Here is a 16,730-nt window from a genome sequence, read left to right on the forward strand (position 1 = left end):
ACATACAATCTTCCAAAAATCAATCTGGAAGAATCAGAAAACCTAAACAGACCGATTACAACAAATGAGATCGAAACAGTTATCAAAAAACTTCCAACAAAGAAAAGTCCGGGGCCCGATGGCTTTACAACGGAATTCTACCAAATATTCAAAGAAGAACTAACTCCTATCCTTCTCAAACTATTTCAAAAAATTCAAGAGGAAGGAAGACTTCCAAGCTCCTTTTATGAGGCGAGCATAATTCTGATTCCAAAACCAGGCAAAGACAACACAAAGAAAGAAAATTATAGGCCAATATCTCTGATGAATATAGATGCTAAAATCCTCAACAAAATATTAGCAAACCAGATCCAACAATATATGGAAAAAATCATACACCATGATCAAGTGGGATTTATTCTGGGGAGGCAAGGCTGGTACAATATTCGTAAATCAATCAATGTGATTCATCACATAAACAAAAAGAAGGAGAAAAACCACATGATAATTTCAATAGATGCAGAAAAAGCATTTGATAAAAACCAGCACCCATTCATGATCAAAACTCTCAGCAAAGTGGGAATACAGGGAACATACCTCAACATGATAAAAGCCATCTATGAGAAACCCACAGCCAACATCATACTCAATGGACAAAAATTAAAAGCAATCCCCTTAAGATCAGGAACAAGGCAGGGGTGCCCCCTTTCACCACTCTTATTTAACATAGTCCTGGAAGTCCTAGCCACAGCAATTAGACAAGAAGAAGAAATAAAAGGCATTCAAGTTGGAAAAGAAGAAGTAAAACTATCATTATTTGCAGATGATATGATATTGTATATAGAAAACCCTAAAGTCTCAGTCAAAAAACTACTGGACCTGATAAATAAGTTCAGCAAAGTGGCAGGATATAAAATCAATACTCAGAAATCAGAAGCATTTTTATACACCAACAATGAACAGTCAGAAAGAGAAATTAAGGAAACAATCCCCTTCACAATTACAACCAAAAAAATAAAGTACTTAGGAGTAAACTTAACCAAGGAGACTAAAGACTTGTACTCGGAAAATTACAAAACATTGATAAAAGAAATCAAGGAAGATACAAACAAGTGTAAGCATATACCGTGCTCATGGTTAGGAAGAATAAACATCATTAAAATGTCTATATTACCCAAAGCAATCTATAAATTCAATGCAATACCAATTAAAATACCAATGACATACTTCAAAGATATAGAACACATATTCCAAAAATTTTTATGGAACCAAAAGAGGACACGAATAGCCTCAGCAATCTTAAAAAAGAAGAATAAAGTGGGAGGTATCACACTTCCTGATATCAAGTTATACTACAAGGCCGTTGTACTCAAAACAGCCTGGTACTGGCATAAGAACAGGCATATAGATCAATGGAACAGAACAGAGAACCCAGAAATAAACCCACAGTTCTATGGACAACTGATATTTGACAAAGGAGGCAAGGAAATACAATGGAGTAAAGACAGCCTCTTTAACAAATGGTGTTGGGAAAATTGGACAGCTACCTGCAAAAAAATGAAACTAGATCACCAGCTTAAACCACTCACAAAAATAAACTCAAAATGGATAAAAGACTTAAATGTAGGCCGTGAAACCATAAGCATCTTAGAAGAAAACATAGGCAGTAAGCTCTCTGACATCTCTCGGAGCAATATATTTGCTGATTTATCTCCACGGGGAAGTGAAATAAAAGACAGGATAAACAAATGGGACTATATCAAACTAAAAAGCTTTTGCACAGCTAAAGACAACAAGAACAGAATAAAAAGACAAACTACACAATGGGAGAACATATTTGACAATACGTCTGATAAGGGGTTAATAACCAAAATTTATAAAGAACTTGTAAAACTCAACACCAGGAAGACAAACAACCCAATCCAAAAATGGGCAAAAGAGATGAATAGACACTTCTCCAAAGAGGACATACAGATGGCCAATAGGCATATGAAAAAATGCTCAACATCACTAATCATTAGAGAAATGCAAATTAAAACCACAATGAGATATCACCTCACACCAGTCAGAATGGCACTTATCAACAAAACAACACAGAATAAGTGCTGCCAGGATGTGGAGAAAAGGGAACCCTCCTGCACTGCTGGTGGGAATGCAGACTGGTGCAGCCACTGTGGAAAACAGTATGGAGATTCCTCAAAAAACTGAAAATCGAACTGCATTTTGACCCAGCTATCCCACTTTTAGGAATATACCCCAAGGACACCATAGAACGGCTCGAAAAGGAGAAATGCACCCGCATGTTTGTGGCAGCATTGTTCACAATAGCGAAGATCTGGAAACAACCCAAGTGTCCGTCAGAGGACGAGTGGATTAAAAAGCTTTGGTACATATATACTATGGAATACTACTCAGCCATAAGAAATGATGACATCGGATCATTTACAATAACATGGATGGACCTTGACATACGGAGTGAAATAAGTAAATCAGAAAAAAAAAACTAAGATGAATCCATACATAGAAGGGACATAAAAATGAGACTCAGAGACATGAACAAGAATGTGATGGCAACAGGGGCGGGGGGATGGGGGAGGGGCGATGGGGTGAAGAAGGAGAGAGGGGTTAGGGGAGGGGAGGGGCACAAAGAAAACCAGATAGAAGGTGACAGAAGACAATTTAACTTTGGGGGAGGGGTATACAGCACAATCAAATGTCAAAATAATCTAGAGATATTTTCTCTCAACATATGTACCCTGATTTATCAATGTCACTTCATTAAATTGAATAAAAAAAAGAAAAAAAAAAAAAGGCAACATGAATGTTGGTATAGATTCTACAATTTCCAATACATTTTGTGCCCCGGTGAAAAGACATGGCACAATATTACAATGTTCTAATAAATACTTTTTTCTGATAGCACTTTAATTGTTCTAGACATTTTTTAAATGTATTTTTAAATTCATTTTAGAGAGGGAGACAGTCAAGTACATTAATCTGTTACTGCATGTGCCCTGACCAGAAATCAGACCTGGAAACTGTGCACTTTGGGACGATGCTCTAACCAACCACGCTATCCAGGAAGGGATAACACTAACTTCATTTTCCCGAGTTGAGCCACTTGTGCAGCATGGAAACAGGTGTCCTCTCTCCACATACAGCACTCACATCAATTCGGCATCTTGGGTGTTCGTCATCTCCCACCTGGTCCTACAGCCTCACTGCTACTGGATTCAGGCTACTTTATTACAAAGCACCTTTTAGAGTGACAGCACTGTCCTGTGAGTGCTCACTTCATGCAATGTCAGAAGAACAATGACAGGACATCACCTAATATTCAGATAAACACATTGGCAGAGACAAGGAACTGACTTGGATGACATCACTACAAAAAATGAGAAAATTTTAATTTAGTGAGAAGAATGGAGGCAGAGACAGACTCCAGCAGGTGCCCTGACTGGGATCCACCTGTCAAGCCCACTAGGGAGTGATGCTCTGCCCAATGTGGGCCCTTGCTCCCTTGCAACCACAGCCATTTTTTAAGACCTGAAGCAGAGGCCAGAGCTTCAGCCTAAGCGTTTCGGGCCAGCTTGCTCTAACTGAGCCATGGCTGCGGGAGGAGAGTGAGAGAGAGAAACAAGAAGCAGAGTGGTGGAGAAGTAGATGGGTGCTTCTCCTTTCTGTCCCAACTTGTAATCAAACCCAGGACATTCACATGCCAGGCCAACATTCTACCACTAAGGCAACAAGCCAGGGCCGAGAATAATTTTAAAACCGTGATTTAATGCTGTTATTCTTCAATGGAAAAGCAAAATACACTAAACAAGATGAAACTTTGTGATCTCTATGAAATGACCTGCATTTTCCAGTTGATTTCTCTATGACACTACATTCCAAAAAGCCATTCTTAAAATCTCTAAGCAGGTCATATAAGTAACATTCCATGACCATAAAAAAAAGAAAAAAAGAAATAATTATAGTAGGTTTTTTATTAAAGTAAAAGAGATAAATGCTTAGTGAGTTTCTATAACCAAGATTCATGAGTTTGGGGAAAAAGTGTACAGAAATGCAATGTACAGGAAATCACATTAGAAATTTGTGAATTTCTATTTGGCAAGTAACTTTATCAGCATTGTTGAATTACCTATGTTGATGCATTATTTCCGTACCCTTATGAAGACATGCACACACATTTATTTATTTCTCAGTCCTCTTATTCCTACACATTACATCTTCAGGTTACTAATGTATGTTACGCATTTTTGTGTATTAAACTATGAAAATTTGTTTACGTTGACTCAAAAATATATGAAATAAATACACATAGGCTCAACATTAAAAAAATTATACTAAATTCTTTTCAATTACTAGAATTTGTGAAGCAGAGCACTGTGATACAGGAGGGTGAGCAGCAGTTACAGAAGAGACCACAAGGCAGATAAAACAGACACACGGATGACTCACAAGCCCTGGAGGAACAGCACAGCCTGCCTGAGTCTACCCGTGGAGGCCTCGGCAGAATGCCCGGAGAAGCAGGACCCAGAGCACAAGCCTTTAATAGGATCCATCTGCAGACTCCTCAGGGTTCTCAAGTTAACTTTAGGTTGTTATATGGTAACTTACACAGAGAACTTATTTAAGGGTGAAACATGGTGACAGCCCTAAGATGGGAGAAATTCTATCGCTCACAGGGGCCTTATTGCAGTAAGGCTTTCATACTGTGTAAAGCTTTCCCATTTACTTTATGTCTGTTACTCTTCTATCCAGTCTTAGCAGATATTGAGTAAGATATAAATCAGGACAAAGACTTTGGAACATAAATTGCATTTTAAGGCTTAATTCTCTGATGCTTAAAGAGATTTTTAAAAGGTTTAATATTTTGCCAAATTACTGACATTTTTACTGTTTCTCTCCATCATAAATTCCAAAATTTTTAGCAAGTTTTCAGCACAGATAAAAGGCTTTGCCACATACTTTACATTTGCAAAGTGCCTCTGTAGTATGTGTTCTTTCGTTTAGGAAAGTAAAAACAGTCATTTCAGGTTTTGCCACAACTTCCATATTTGTAGGGCTTCTCTTGATAATGAATTCTTAAATGCTTACTAAGATTCCCCTGCCAAGTAAAACCTTAATACGCTCTCTACAAATGTAGTTTCTGTCCAGTATGAGGTTCCTGATGGGTGAGTGATGTGTCAGGACTGGCCAAAGGCTTTGCTACATTCTCTTTGTAAGTCTTCTCTCCAGTATGAGTTCTCTGATGTTCAGTAAGGTGTGAGGAGCAAGTACAGGCTGTGCCGCATTCTGGGCATTAACAGGACTTCTCTCCAGTATGAAGTCTTTGATGTCTAGTAAGACTTGATGAATTTCTAAAAGCTTTGCCACATTGCCTAGATTTGTATGGTTTGTATTCTTTGTGAATTCTTTGATGTACAGTAAGGTGTGAGTTCAGGACAAAGTGTTTGCCACAATCAAAACATTTGAGACCTCTCTCCAGTATGAATTTTCTGATGCACAGTAAGATTTGAGGAAAAACTAAAGGCTTTGCCACATTCCTTACATTTGTATGCTTTCTCTCCTGTGTGAGTTCTTTGATGTTTAGTAAGAGATGAGGAATCATTAAAGTCTTTGCCACATTCTCTACATGTGTACGGTTTTTCTCCTGTGTGAATTCTTTGATGCAGTAAGACTTGATACTTGGGTAAAAGCTTTGCAACATTGTCTGCATTTGTATGGTTTCTCTCCAGTGTGAGTTCTTTGACATATAGTAAGAATTGAGGAACAGATAAATGCTTTGCCACAATCTAAACATTTATGAGAACTCTCTCCAGTATGAATTCTCTGACGCACAGTAAGATTTGAGAAACAGATAAACATTTGCCACATTGTCTGCATTTGTATGGTTTCTCTTCTGTGTGATTTCTTTGATTTATAGTAATCTCAGGGGAATACCTAAAGGTATTGCATTTGTATGGTTTCTCTTCTGTGTGATTTCTTTGATTTATAGTAACCTCAGGGGAATACCTAAAGGTATTGCATTTGTATGGTTTCTCTCCTGTGTGAGTTTTCATGTTTAGTAAGATATGAGGGTTGAGTAAAAGCTTTGGCACATTGTCTGCATTTGTATGGTTTCTCTTCTGTGTGAATTCTTTGATGTTGAGTAAGGTGTGATTTACAGATAAACGTTTTGCCACATTCTAAACATTTATAAGACCTCTCTCCAGTGTGAAATTTCTGATGTTTAAAAAGGGTTGAGGAATTGCTAAAGGCTTTGCCACACTGTCTGCATTTGTGAGGTTTCCCTTTGGTGTGACTATTTCTCTCATTTAAATGAAAACATGAATGCCCATTAAATGTCTTACTAGATTTTTCATATTTATGATGTTTTTCTCCACTATGAACTTTGTTAATTACATTGAATATTTCACTGAAGCTCTGGTACATAAGTTATAAGTGTAAACTTCCTCTTCAGTATGAATATTCTCTTCTTCAGTATGATCTTAAGATTGTTTAACAGATTTGACTCATTTACTTTGTTCATTTTTTATCTCCACAACATGAATCATGTGATGAATGTTAGAATGTGATATCTGGTCAAATACTTTTCTGTGTTCATAATGGTTCTTGAGAAATGGAGATTTTTCATTTTGATTATGAATAGATCCTTGTTTAAAATTCTTCCAATGTTCATTGCATCAATAACTTCTGGTAATCATCAAAGATATGATTTTACTGAAAGGTATAATTTCATTTAACATGTACACTTATTCCCAAATAACTACTCTGTGATACCTATTAAACCATGTTGGCTATACAAAATTTGCTCTAAATTTAATGAATATTATAGACATTGAAATGAAAAAAAAATTGAAAAACAAATCCAATGATTATTTATTCCAAAGATTAAATAACTTCCTCACCATTTCAGATTTCCTTTTCCAAAATATGTAATAGTATAAAAGAATAGGTTTTGATCTTGTTCGGCAAGCCCGCCAAAGCATAAAGTTCTCCCTATGTGGGAATTTTGCTCCATTGGTCAGCAATGGAGCTATTTTTTTAGTGCTTGGAGTAGAAACCACAGAGCCATTCTGAGTGCCCAAGGACAGCTCACTCGACCAATCCAGCCATGGCTGTGGGAAGGGAAGAGGGACAGGCAAAGAAGCAGATAGTTGCTTTTCCTGTAGGTCCTGATTCAGAAATGAACCCTGGAGATCTATACTTTTGGCCACTCAACCATTCACAAAATGGGCCAGAGCCAATTTGCACTTTAAGAAACTGATAGAGAATGTAGCTGACTTAAAGAGAGTGTTTCACAAATGTGTAATATTTTTTTACCTATTTAGAAAACAAAGAGTTAACCACAAATAATAGTCCTGCCCTACACAAAGAGCTCAGTTAGTTGGAGCATCATCCTGAAGCATAGAAGTTGCTGTGATTCCCAGCCAGGGAACATACAGGAGCAGATAGATGTTCCTGCCTCTTTTTACATTTTTCTCTTCCTCTCTTTTGATAAAATCAATATAAGAAGTTCTTTTTTCAAAAAAGGCAGGGAGAGTGACAAAACATTGATTTTTTTTATGAACATTTACCAGAAAATAACACCAGCAATCTGTGCTGCAGGACAATTCTACAACCAAACACTGTATTCAGGTGGGACTCAATTTCTTTTTTATTTTCAGAGAGATAGAGAGGCAGGCAGGCAGAGAGGAGCAAGAAGAGAAGCATTCATTTGTTGCTCCACAATTCTTTTTTATTTCTTTTTTATTTTCAGAGAGACAGAGAGAGAGGCAGGCAGAAAGAGAGGAGCAAGAAGAGAAGCATTCATTTGTTGCTCCACAATTCTTTTTTATTTCTTTTTTATTTTCAGAGAGACAGAGAGAGGCAGGCAGAAAGAGACGAGCCAGAAGAGAAAACATTCATTTGTTGCTCCACCCTGTTGTCCATTCACTTTCACTGACTGCTTATTCCCTGTGCCCTAACCAGCGATTAAATCCCCAATGTTGTTGTTTAAGGACGATGCCCTAACCAAGTGAGTGCTTAACAGGCCAGAATGGAATAAACATTTAACCAATTAATAGTAATAATTGTCCCATTGAGGCCAATATGCTTCATTGGTTTCATTGTATAGTGTCATTCCACTATACAAAGGTTGCAGGCTCAATCCCTGGTCAGGGCACATACAGGAAAAGATCAATGTCTCTGACTGTCACTGTCTCCTCTCTCTCTCCCTATACCTCTCTCTCTATATATAGATCACTTTAAATCGTGAGCAATTTGAGAGATGAGCAGTCACTTGCAGGACTTTTTGCTTTAAGTCACTCACGGATATTTGAATCACAAGTTTGCACCATCCTCCACTAGATGGCCTGCCGAATGTACTGAAAGGGAGGAAGAAACACACTTCCATGGAAGGGTTTTTTTTTTTTAAATAAATCAATTTTTATTAGTTTTAATGGGGTGACATCAATAAATCAGGGTACGTATATTCAAAGAAAACATGTCCAGGTTACCTTGTCATTCAATTCTGTTGCATACCCATCACTCAAAGTCAGATTGTCCTCCGTCACCTTCTATCTAGTTTTCTTTGCATGGAAGGGTTTCTGTTGAAACAGCCTCTAAGTGAAAGCGAGGAAAGTGTGGCAAGAAAGCCAAGTCAATGAAGAAAATGATGATGATTAGCAAAGTAAAAGAATAGCAAATAAGTTTGGCAATAGTTACATATCATAGGTAGTGTGCAAGTTAAATTTTGCAATTAAATGTAGCATCAAGTGTGTAGAGAGCAAGTTATGTTAAGCAATAGAGCCTAAAATTAAAACCTCTTCTGCCAATCTCCTCCCCCGCTGCCAGCATCTTTGCCTGATCCTGAAGGCAAATACACTTCATAAACCAGTTTATGTCTTTACATTCTCTCTTACTGTGTGTGTGTGTGTGTGTGTGTGTGTATTTGTTGTTTATTAACTACATTTTCTTATTATATTTAAAAGCATGTATGTAAAACAAAATATTCATGCGGTTTTGGGGGCCTGGAACAAATGAACTGCATTCCCATTAATTTAAATAAGGATTTTTGATTTCTCACATGAGCAACTGAGTCACAAACATGGCCATAAAACAAATTAAACTCGTGTGTCAAGGTACCACTGTATAAAAAGAACAAGAAACAATTGCAGAATGATTGTTCTGTCCATATTAATATTCTTTCTTCTCATCACTCTTCCTAAATTTCTGAGGCTTTCATTAAGTTTACATTATCAAAACCACACCTTATATATCTTACCAGTATTGTACTAAAGAAAAAATCTTTGATTCCTGGCTTTTGTAACAAGGTCTGGTTGTCTTCAGATGGCATAGCTGAAAGATACAAAATATGAGTTATGACACAAAGTAAATAGATATACCAGCAATTATTGACAAAATTACATTTTAAGTATACCAAAGGCAGGTTAAGAGTTAAAGGCGGGCCCTGGCCAGTTGGCTCAGTGGTAGAGCGTCGGCCAGGCATGCAGAAGTCCCGGGTTCAATTCTCGGCCAGGGCACACAGGAGAAGCGCCCATCTGCTTCTCCACCCCTCCCCCTCTCCTTCCTCTCTATCTCTCTCTTCCCCTCCCACAGCCGAGGCTCCATTGGAGCAAAGATGGCCTGGGCGCTGGGGATGGCTCCTTGGCCTCTGCCCCAGGTGTTAGAGTGGCTCTGGTCGCGACAGAGCGACGCCCCGGAGAGGCAGAGCATCGCCCTCTGGTGGGCAGAGCATCGCCTCCTGGTGGGCGTGCCGGGTGGATTCCCGGTCGGGCACATGCAGGAGTCTGTCTGACTATCTCTCCCCGTTTCCAGCTTCAGAGAAATACAAAAAAAAAAAAAAAAAAAGAGTTAAAGGCAAGACCAAGAAAGGTAACAATGAAAAAAATCATATCAGAGAGAAATAAAAACTTACATCTATTACTAACAATATCTGCTGAAACACCCAAGCACACAAGGGTGATATGGTAACAACATTCCCACTTATCAGTTTCTTCTTAAGAAACACAGAAATGACAGTGCTGTATGCTCAGTGAACTGGCAGCTTTGCTGCTTCTTTAAGTATTGTTTCTGTTTTGCATGACTGAGTGCCAAGAGAATGGCAGTACATGGTGAATGTACTGTAAAGGCTATTTTTAAAAAAGTGAGTAAATGTTCAAGCATACAGAGACTGCAGTACTGAAGACAGATATCAAAAACAGAAACAGCATGACCAGTGGTGTGCGGTGGATAGTGTCAACGTGGGATGCTGAAGTACCAGGTCTCAATGCTCTAGGTCTCTAGCCTGAGCATGACCTCATTTGCCTTGAATGCAGACTCCAGAGTTTAAGAACAAGGACACCAGGCCTGACTCGGTGGTGGCACAATAAATTCAGTGTTGGCTGAGATGTTGAGGTATCAAGACCAAAATCCCAAGGTAGCCAACTAAAGTGTGGGTACACCAGTTTAACAGTGGGGTCACTGGCTTACGAGCAACTATGTCCAGAAGGTCACTGGCCACCGTCGCTGGCATAAAGCCCAAGTTCACTGGCTTGAACAAGGAGTCAGTGGCTCGGGTGGAGCTCCCCGTCAAGGCACATATAACAGAGCAATCAATGAACAATTAATGTGCTCCAAGTATGAGTTGATGCTTTTCTTCCCACTGTTTCTGACTGTCCCTCTCTCTCTCAGAAAAAAAAAAAGACAAAAAAAAAACATAATATCAAGGTCGACAGCTTGAGCAAGGCTTCACTGCCTCAGCTGAAGACCCCAAGTCAAGACACATATAAAACATAGTCACTGAACAACTAACTAAAGTGATTCAACTATGAGTTGACATTTTTCATCTCTCTCCCTTGCTCTCATCACTCAGTAAAAAAAAAAAAGGGGGAGGGAGGCCGGGGGAGAGGGTAATCTAAAATGAAGAAAAAATGATCAGGGTCATTGTAAAATAAAGAAAAATAATCGCAAATGTGAATATAAATGTTAAGAAATAAAATAATAAAAACGAATGAAACCATAGCATTTGCAGAAGCATGGACACACATAGAAGGTATTGTACTAAGTGAAAGACGACTGGCAGATAAACACATGTACAATATGATGTCAATTATATTTGAAATCTAAAGAACAATATAAATAAATAAACAGCCAGAAAGAGACTCAGTTATACTGAACAGAGTGATGGCTGCCAGATGTCAGAGGAGTTAGAAAACTGGGACTAATAGTTGAAGTACTTTAGGAGAACACATTGGTAGTTACACAACAGTCATAAGATGTAAAGTGCAGCATGGGGACTATAGTAAATAATGTATTAACTATGCTGGGTCCCGGAAATACCACAGGCAACACTTTCAGAATTTATAAAGTATATTAAGGACTAACCACTAATCAGTACATTTGAAACAAATTCAAACTAATACTGAATAAAAAGGAAAATGCAAACTATGAACAGAAAATGTACAGAATTTAAAAAATTATATAAAAGTTTTAGTGATCAAAAACATTCTATATTAACTATAATTTAAAACTGAGTGCACCTTCAAACAGCAAAAAGATTTTAAAACTGAAATCATGAAAAAAACAAAAGATTGTGAGAAAACACTGATAGGCTATTTATTGAGCTGAAAAACAAATTAATGAACAAAGAGTACTTCAAGAAAAAGATTTAAACTCTAAAAGAGAACCAAAAAGAGATGAAGAACGCAATAGATGAACAGAAAAATAAGGTAGTGAGTTTAGCTAATAAAACAGGCCAGACAAAAAAAGAGATTCAGTTACATTGAAAACAGGCCACTAGAGATGTTACAAGATTAACTCATGAATAAAAGAAAATAAGAGAGCACAAGAACTGAATGCCTCCATCAGAAAGACCAATATAAGGTGTGACCAGGTGGCGCAGTGGATGAGAGTTGGACTGAAACACAGAGGACCCAGGATTGAAACACGGAGATAGCTGGCATGAGCATGGGTTTGCTGGTTTGAGCATTGATGAGATCAGAAACATGACCCCATAATACCTGCATTGATCCCAAAAATTACTAGCTTGATGAAGGGGTCACTTGCTCTTCTGTAGCTCCCCATAAAGACATATGAGCCTGACCAGGCAGTGGCGCAGTAGAGTGTCGGACTGGGTTGTTGGGGACCCAGGTTCGAGACCCCGAGGTAGCCAGCTTGAGCGCGGGCTCATCTGGTTTGAGCAAAGCTCACCAGCTTGGACCCAAGGTTGTTGGCTCGAGCAAGGGGTCACTTGGTCTGCCGTAGCCCCACGGTCAAGGCACATATGAGAAAGCAATCAATGAACAACTAAGCTGCTGCACTGAAGAACTAATGCTTCTCATCTCTTTCCCTTCCTGTCTGTCCCTCTCTATCCCTCTCTGTCACACACACACACAAAAATAAATGATAATATAGTGTCATTTATAACAACATGGATGGACCATGAGAACATTATGCTGAGTGAAATAAGCATATCAATCCTAAGAACTGTTTACACACATGGTTGGTATGGAAAACTAACTCAAGAACATAGATAAAAGTGGTTACCAGGAGGAGAGGACGAGGGGGAGAAGAATAAGGGGAGGGGGGTGCGGGGAAGGGTATAAAGAGGAAGGACAAATATAAGGTGACAAAAAACATTTTAACTCCAGGTAATGGGAATACAATATAATCAATAATTCAAATGCTATGGATGTATATCTACCTGAAACCTATGTCCTCTTACCGATCAAGATCAGAATTTTAAATTTTAAATTAAATTGTCTAAATAGTAATAAAAAAAGTGATTAATTCATGGTGGGAATTGTTCATGCCCTCAGAAAGCCTGGATAAAGAGAAGGCACAGAAGGATTTGAGACAAAGGAGGGAAGTATATAAACCGCTGACCCTTGCAATTAAAAGATCCTGGCCCCTGGCCGGATAACTCAGTAGGTTGGAGCATGGTCTTAAAGTACAGAGGTTGCTGGTTTGATCCCTGCCCAGGGCACATATAGGAACAGATCAAAGTTTTTGCCTCTCTTGCTCTCTCCCTGACTCTCTCTAAAATCAATAAAATAAACATTTAAAAAAAGAAAGAAAAGGAAAGAGGCTGTGGTGGCACTGTTGATAAATCGTCAACCTGGGATGCTGAGGTTGCTGGTTCAAAACCAGGGCTTACCCAGTCAAGGCACTTAAGGGAAGCCCCTACTACAAGTTGATGCTCCCCAGTTCTCCCACCCCTTTCACTGTCTCCATCTTTTTTTGTACTATCTAAAATCAATAAAAAAAACTTAAAAAAAATAAGTAAATAAAACCAAACTCACTAGGCAGGAACATCAGAAGTAGAGAACTCAAGATTGTGGGTCCTAAATCCATGGAAGTTAGGAGAAAAAGCAAACACCGCCTCTGCCCAGGACCCATCACTTACCTGAGAAGCAGCCATTCTGTCCTGGTCCGGCTCCTGCTTGTTTTCTCAGGCGACAATAAGTTGAGGAGTCAAGTCTGCATTTCGAGAATGTGTCACCACAAGTGTCCACACAGCCCCTCTATCCACTTCCACCACAGTCACAGACAGAAGGACCTGGAAATGCTGAAAAGGCCACACTCTCCTGTCCTTCCTCACTGGAGTCAGCCAAAAGTGCTCCTGCAGGGAGACCACACTGTATTATTTTCCTGTCTTCACCTGTCTGTCCTCCCTCAGACGTCCACACATTCCCACAGCAATGAGAATGGGCGCTGCTCTCCTGAACGCCCAAACCCAACACAACACCCTCTTCCCTCCCCTGACTGTCCCTGCTCCCCACTCTCACTAATGCATCCCGGGTACACTCTCCTCTCTGGAGCATGTCTCTCTCCTAAGCTCTTAGGGTTCCTTTTTTGCCTCTGATACCTGTTTCCTGAGCCCACTTCCACTTCTGTGACATATTTTTTTGATGAGACCAAGAGAGGGACAGATAGGGACTGACAGATAGGAAGGGAGAGAGATGAGAAGAATCAGTTCTTTATTGTGGTTCTTTGGCTGTTCATTGATTGCTTTCTCATATGTGCCTTGATGAGGAAGGGGGGACTACAGCAGACAAGTGAACCCTTGCTCAAGCCAGTGACCCTGGCCTCAACCCAACAATCTTGAGATTCAAGGCAGCAAAGTTTGGACTCAAGATAGTGACCATGGGGTCAAGTCTACAATCCGACACTCAAGCCAGTGACCTTGGGGTTCTGAATCTGGGTCTCCTGCATCTCATCTGACATTTTATCCACTGAGACACCACCTGGTCAGGCTACTTCTATGAATTCAAAAAAAAAAAAGATCGTATAAAAAACAAAAACAGAAAGTAAATGCATCCAGAATTCTTCCTGCTAATCCCTGGGCTCACTCTAAAATCACCTAGAGCAGCTCATGATAACAACAATGTTACTTGACCTGCGGTGGCGCAATAGATAAAGTGTAAATCTGGAACACTGAGGTCGCTGGTTCAAAACACTGGGCTTGCCTGATCAAGGCACATATGGGATGCTCCTCCCTTCCTTTTCTCTCTCTCTCTCTTCCTTGCTACTCTCTAAATTGAATAAAGAACTAAACAAAACAAGTATGCTCCTCCACTCAGAGCAGCTCTCCAAGTTTGAGGGGTATGGTGGAGGTGATGTTCTTTTTTAAAAATCAAACCATCTAATAGGACCCCAGAGGGGAATGGTTTAGCTTCAAAAAGCATGCAGATCCCTTGGGGATGAGGGCTCCACTTGCAGTTGTGGTTCTGCAGGTCTACAGTGGGGCCCAGGATGTGGCATCTTTATCTAGGTCCCTGCGGTGCCTGCATTGCTCCCTCAGAGCTGTTTTCAGCAGCACTGGCTGACGGGGATCAGACACAGCACACCTCACATTTCTGGATACTATGAGGGTGGTTTTAACCTTTCAGTTACTAATTCAACAAATCACAAGAAAAAAAGAAAAAGCTGCTGAACATTTGATGAACTCAAGACACAAGGCTCTGACTGCTAAGATCAGACATCCTTACCAAGTGCACAATAAAATAGCCTAACATACTTTACTAAATACCAATGGCTGTTTCAACATATAATGGACACTAGAAAGGATGCAGGGCTTAGAATTTAAACGACACAATATATTTAAAAGGAAAATGATATGGAATCTTTTTAAATGTAACAACTTCTAGGATCAAAGATTTAAAAAGTTGAGATATGGTTATGGCCTTGGCCATTTGCCTCAGCGTGTGGAAGTTCTGGGTTGGATTCCTGGGAAGGGCACACAGGCTAAGCCACCATCTGCTTCTCCCCCCTTCTCCCTTTCCCTTCTCTTTCCCTTTCTCTTCCCTTCCTTCAGCCATGGCTTTATTGAAACCAGGTGGCTCCTGGCACAGAGGATGGCTCCATGGCCTCACCATAGACGCTAAAATAATTCAACTGCTGAGCAACAGCCCCAGATGGGCAGAGCATCGCCCCACAGTGGGCTTGCATGGTGGATCCCGGTGGGGTGCATGCAGTAGTGTCTTTCTGCCTCCCTGCTTCTCACTTAAGGGAGGAAAAATAAAACAATGATAAGCTGTGGTTCTGGGATATCACCAATGCTTATTTTAAAATGTTAATAACTACTGCAAGAAAGTTAATAGTCAAATGACTAAGATTTATCTCAATAGCTACTTTTTTAATGAATTAAATGTCAGATGTACACTAAAGTAAATCTATTGGACACCCCCCAAAATTTTTTTCTTCACCCCGACTTCTACTCACAGGCTCCCTTCCCCTCGCGCCCTTCTCTCCGGCTTCTCCCTCTCCTCGGGGTTTCTCCGCTTTCTTCCCCTCGCGCTCCTCTCCCCGGTTACTGTCACTCTCCCCGTCGAAGTCCCGTCCCCCCTGCACCCCCCCGTGGCCGTGTCTTTACGGCCCCTCACTGACCTCTCCTACCCTCCGGTGTCTCTCTCCGTCCCCTGACCCCTCCCAGCCCCGCTCTGCGCGTCCCCGGGGCCCCTTCGCTGTCGCTGCTCCCACACAGCCCTCCCCGCGCGGGGCCGGGGGCTCTTCTGGGGACCCCGCGTTCTCGCCCCGAATCCCAGCCCCATGGAGAGTGTGCTCTTCCTGGACCCGGGCTTCTTATTAAATGGGGTGGGGTCTTAGAAGGTGGGCAGCCGGCTCGGGACCGAGGAGGGAAACCCCGCGGCGGGGGGTTAGTCCCACAACCGAAGGAGGTGGGGATACGGGCGGGGCGGCCTCAGAGTTTCCCTGGAAACCGACGCGGAGCCCCCACCCGGCAGCGAAGCGGGCAGGCTTGGGGCCTCTCATCGGGACTCCGCACTCACCGCTGAGGGCTCGGGAGCGGGGCTCTCGGCGTCCGCAGCGACCCTCAGGTTCCCCGCGGAAAAGAATGGGACGGGAAGGGTCCGGTTTAAATCAGGAGGTCCGTCTCTAGATCTCGCGGTACCTTCGCTCCAGCCACTTCCGGGGTGCCAAAAAAAAAAAAAAAAAAAAGTGCGCGTGCGCATTGCTTCTAGAGGGCCAGCGGAAGGGACCGCAGCTGAGAGCATCCCTATGTGGGTGGGGCCTTAATCCTGACCATTCAGAAGTGGAGACTGCGGAAAATGTGTGTGTGTGTGTGTGTGTGTGGGGAGGGGGGGGGGGCGGGGGTACCAAAACGCAGTGTGTATTGGGTTCACCTACTACACATTTCCTGACCAGTGATATTTTTTTTTGGTCATTGAATTTAAGCAAGGTGATGTTCAGTAAGCGTTAAATATCATTACTCATAAAATTTTTGTGTTTTTTACCCAAAG

The 16,730-nt window shown here is 40.9% G+C and overlaps 1 long non-coding RNA gene across 1 annotated transcript; it reads right to left on the minus strand.

Moving 5' to 3' along the window:
* Window positions 1–8,439: 8,439 nt before the first annotated feature.
* Window positions 8,440–16,396, minus strand: LOC136399385 (uncharacterized). The gene is made up of 4 exons (XR_010750148.1): window positions 16,260–16,396; window positions 13,376–13,591; window positions 9,254–9,327; window positions 8,440–8,591 (listed from the first exon to the last, which is right to left on the minus strand). It is a non-coding gene; the product is annotated as an uncharacterized lncRNA (long non-coding RNA).
* Window positions 16,397–16,730: the final 334 nt, after the last annotated feature.

The sequence above is a fragment of the Saccopteryx leptura genome, chromosome 3, assembly GCF_036850995.1.
Source record: "Saccopteryx leptura isolate mSacLep1 chromosome 3, mSacLep1_pri_phased_curated, whole genome shotgun sequence".
NCBI lineage: Eukaryota > Metazoa > Chordata > Mammalia > Chiroptera > Emballonuridae > Saccopteryx > Saccopteryx leptura.